The sequence below is a fragment of the Schistocerca americana genome, chromosome 6 (assembly GCF_021461395.2).
Source record: "Schistocerca americana isolate TAMUIC-IGC-003095 chromosome 6, iqSchAmer2.1, whole genome shotgun sequence".
Taxonomy (NCBI): Eukaryota; Metazoa; Arthropoda; class Insecta; order Orthoptera; family Acrididae; genus Schistocerca; species Schistocerca americana.
In genome coordinates, this window is record NC_060124.1 from 22272188 (window position 1) to 22277041 (window position 4854).

At 41.3% G+C, this 4854-nt stretch overlaps 1 non-coding gene across 1 annotated transcript; it reads left to right on the forward strand.

Annotated features, from left to right (window-relative positions):
* Nucleotides 1–4082: 4082 nt before the first annotated feature.
* Nucleotides 4083–4188, forward strand: LOC124620918. The gene has a single exon (XR_006980423.1). It is a non-coding gene; the product is annotated as a U6 spliceosomal RNA (small nuclear RNA).
* Nucleotides 4189–4854: the final 666 nt, after the last annotated feature.

Consider the following 4854-nt stretch of genomic DNA (forward strand, 5'->3'; position numbering starts at 1 on the left):
CTAATGTCTTCCATATTTACGTAGTTACTAGCTACGGCAGCTGCGTCGTCAGTTTCATACGTACGTTTTGTGGCTGCCACCGGTATGAGTCATTGCCTATTGTCTCTTTGTTGGCGCGCGTCGTTATTGGGATTTGGAGACCTAACTTCTACAAATTCACCTCCTCGAGAGGGCCCTGCTCTGTTTGAATCCCGCCAGTTCTGATGCAATTCAGGTCTGTCGTTACGATCATATCGTCTGTCGTCATGTCGGTAGATGCCATAGTTTCTTTCTTGTCGGTCACCTGGTGCAGAATTTCTCCCTGAATCGTAACTGCGCGCTGGACCGTTGCGTCTTAAGTTATTCTGTCTCCCTTGATAATAATTATTTTGGTTCCCAAATTGTCTGTTTCTCTGATTGTTTCTGTGATAGTCACTACCGCGGAGAGGTGATCTTTCCCTGTAATTATTACTACTCTGCCAACGGTTGTCATACGGGTGGTGTCTGTTTTGGTCACGATTGTGTTGTGAGAATAGCCTTGTCGTGTCCAGTTATTATTTCTGTCATCGCAGAATTGTGACGGATGTGACCTGTAATTGTTGTGCTCCTGTTTCCGCATTCCGCGAATGTCAGTGTCAATTTCCAGTTCTTGTAAGAGCCCCTGAAAAGCTTCAATGTCGTCTTTGCAACGTCCTGCCAAAATAATATGCCGTAAATGTTCAGGTAATTTGATTAAGCAAATGCGGATGAGTTCTGAGGGGCAGTATGGGTTTGACAGGTACTGATTCTTGTGCAACATGTCTTCAAAATATTTCATAAGACTGGAAAATTCAGATTGTTCAAAGTGTTTCATCATCATTATGCTATGTTTTACTCGGTCTTGTGTAGCTTGAGACCAATATGCTGAGAGGAAGGCATGGTAAAATTCTCCTTCACTGTGGCAATCGTGAATGACCAATCGCATTCTTACAGCTGGTTCATTCTCTAAGTAGCCACACATAAATTCTAATCTGTGTTCTAACGACCAGTTGGGAGGAAAACAATGAGAGAATTGATGGAGCCATGCTTGTGGATGAATGTCGTTGCCAGAATTCTTAAATGTTTTAAATTTACGTGTAGTAATGAACAGCTTATAGTCAAAATCATCATGTTGGCGAGTTGCACATCGCTCATTGTTACTTCGCTTCAGCGGTTCCATCTCAAAAGCCAATGTGCCTTGCCAATTTCTTTCATAATTTCCGAAGTGTCCAGTGTTATTATTTTGTGGCTGTTCCATATTTCTGTGTCCCCATCCCGTATTGGGGCGCGAGTGTCCTCTGAAATACGTAATTCTTGTATTACCTGTGTCAGCTGATCTTGTACTTCCCGGATTTCTCTTTGGTGTTGCGTATTAATTTGATTCAGATTTTGTTTCAGTTTCCTAATTTGTTCGCACTCTTCTGTCTCATTGAAGACTACCGGTTTTGTGTCATTCAGATTATCATCTACCTTCGTAGATAAATTAGTGAATTGATCCGAAAGTTCGGCTACTTTCTCCGATAGTGTACTTATTTCCTCAGTGTGTTTTTCTGAACCAAGTTTCAGAGTGTCCATTCGTGTTGAAATCGTATCTACTGTGTCCTTTAAGTTTTCTTGAGTTTTTGCAAGTTGCGTAACCGAATCGGTAGATGCAACTGAGTCAAATTTAGCTTGCAAGGTCTCATGATTTTCATGAACAATAGTTTGCAGTTCTTTTATGGCTGCTTCATGATTCTGTAATGCATTTTCATGCCGCGAAAAAATAGGTTGAAAATGCTCACAAATTTGAGTTTTTACGTCATTACAGACTTTTTGACATTTCGATTCAATGTTATGTAACTCAGTAGTTAAATCTTCACGTGTTTGTTCAAGAGTTTGTTCCAATGAGTCTAACTTTTGAAGCTGTTGCTGTGTTTGTCTCTGATTTTGTTCCATCGTGTCTAACTTTTGAAGATTTTGTTCCATTGTGTCTAACTGTTGCTGTGTTTGTCTCTGATTTTGTTTCATTTGCTGCATTAATTGCAATAATAATGTGTTAGTGTCTGGAATCGGTTCCTCTATGCTTTTCGGCACTGCATTTGCACCGGCAACATTTACATTTTGCCAAGCGGAAAATGTGTCTTGACTCGTTTGAGAAAACGGTGAGGACGCAAAACCTCAATCTAAAGTATTTGCAAAATTGTGCCCTGTCATTTCGGATTCCTGAGGCGAGCTGTTGCCGAGCGATCGATCGATAATGCTTCCCTGTTCACTACCTGTTTCACTGTCTACGCCATTGTTTGCAGCCCGCTCCATTTCCCTATGCACAGTTGCCAAATTACTACTTTGAACGTCTGTTAATTCATTACACAGTGGTGCTGGCAAGCTACGCTCGTCGTCACTATTATTTCTCAGTTTACTTTGGCGCCTAGTGTTACATTTTTCACACGCCATTATTGTCACAATATTTCACACGATAACACAGAAAAGCACAATTTGAAGAGCAAAAATAAGAGAACACATTAACATAGCACTGAAAATAATATGTAGTTAATTGCAAGCGCAGCTGTGAAATACTTGGTGCAAATCTACATGCATGCCACAACTGTTTTACTGTACAACAATGAAAGACTGCAACTACAAAGGAGATTCTCTCTACAATTACGCGCTAGCAATAAACAAAAGCTACACTAATTACACAAACTACAAGAAAAAAATCAGAAGATTCCAGTGAGGTATCCTCGGCTAAGGGTCGACATATGAAACGTCCCCTTCGAACAATTTATACAAGACTGTGCTTAAACTGACATACAATATTTTTAGCGCAACGCAATCTGACTTTCAAAAATCCCTGCAAAAAGAATGGCCCTGAGTAACATTAAACTATACCTTTCAGAAATCACTTACCTCACAAAAATCTTTATTACTCGAACTACTGCAGTACAGCGAGCGCCACTACTGCCAGCTAAATAAAAGATTCAAACTACGGAAGGCACTAACTACTGATAGGGATAGTTAGCAAATGAAAGATATTAATAGAGAACAAACAATGTATTTACCTTGATAGTCATAATATATATATACATATATATAGCAGTTCATGACAAATTACAAAACTCCGCCATCTCTCTCCCCACATCCACCACTGCTGGCGGCTCACCTCCAACTGCACAACGCTACGCGCTGTTCACATCCAGCTGCCTAACACTACAATGGCGGACAACAATGCAAACTAGACACAGACTGCACACAGCACAGCCAGTGATTTTTGTACAGAGGTGGCGTTACGAATAAAAAAACCTAAACAGCCTACTTACACAGTCTGTCACAGACGTTATATTTCTGGAAGGATTCTCCCATGAATACTTGTGGATCTGCTTGCAAGTAAAGAAACCATTTCATATCTTCAAGGCAAAGTCTCACACATACCAGCTAACATTTCTTCAGCGTCATTTAGTGTGTCATCTACATATCCTCCCACTACAGCACCATCGGTGGTTACTCCTAATTTTCCAGTAAAATTTCTCATTAAAATTATTTATTTGCGGGTGCTTATGCTTTCTAGCACACACATTAATTTTTAATTATAGTTGACTGTCTATGCTGATGTAGTAACTGCATTTGGTACAGTACAGTGTCCTTCAGACAAGCATGAGTGTCGAAAGGAACAGACAGTGCCTTTGACTATTTGCAGCTGTGAAAGTCATGTAATGGATTCGTGTATTGTGAGTATGTATTAACGTCAGTCCAGGTCCCGGTCTGGTACAAATTTTCATTTGTCACAAGCAGATGACATTAATGTGTGTTCACAATATGTGAATACAATTCAAGTGTTTCACAGCTGCAAATCGCCAAAGACAGTGTCTGTTCAGACAAGCATGGATATCTGAAGGACATTGTATTGGCTAAATGCAGTGACTGTATCATCACGGACATTGTCACCATTAATGACATAATCGCACCTGCAAGGCTAAAGTAACGATTAAAATGATAACAAAGGTCTTCCTGTGCTTAGTTTCACGAAAGTCGCGCATCTGGATTGTGATTGTGTGAAATGTGGAGGTTTGGAACGGCACTGGGTGCGTACTGTCATTGCCAAAGTGGCCTTACACGCTTCGGTGGTACACATACTAAAATCGCAACAATACAGAGAAGATTAGCATAGCCCCCGACCAAGAATTTAAAAAAAATTGACTAACGCGACAGCTCATGACAAGTGGGAAATCCGGGTTCGAGTCCCGCTTGGGAACAGATTTTCATTCGTCACTAGCAGATGAGGCTAGAATGTATTCACAATATGTGAATCCATTTCGTGGCTTAATTTTTCATAAAACTCCTCTCTGACTTTGCTGTCACGTCAATTGTAGCCTCGACGATGATAACTTAGTAACCACATTTTGAGATTTCTAAAGTCATTATCCTCTCATCAGTTTCCTCCCAGCACCTGACATACACACATCAAAAACAGTTTTGCATCACCCCGGTTGCCAGAACTCCTGAAGATAGATGTTGACTGTGGATATTGTATCACAGACACAGCCCCTTTGATTGTTCAGAGATGTTACTAAAAACCGCCCGAAGATATAAACATCCATGCTTGAGCAGCGCCTGTTAGACGACGGGGATCCGACAGCCGATCAGTTCCAGCCATTCCACCAGGAAGGAGGTACATGGCTTGTGTTGTCTGTAGTTCAACCATGCCTATACAGTCAATATCGCGGTTCGATCGAGTCCGCATTGTTGCTTTGTGCCAGGAAGGGCTCTCAACAAGGGAAGTGTCCAGGCGTCTTTGAATGAACCAAAGCGATGTTGTTCGGACATGGAGGAGATACAGAGCCAGGAACTGTCGATGGCATGCCCCCCTCAGGCCGCCCAAGG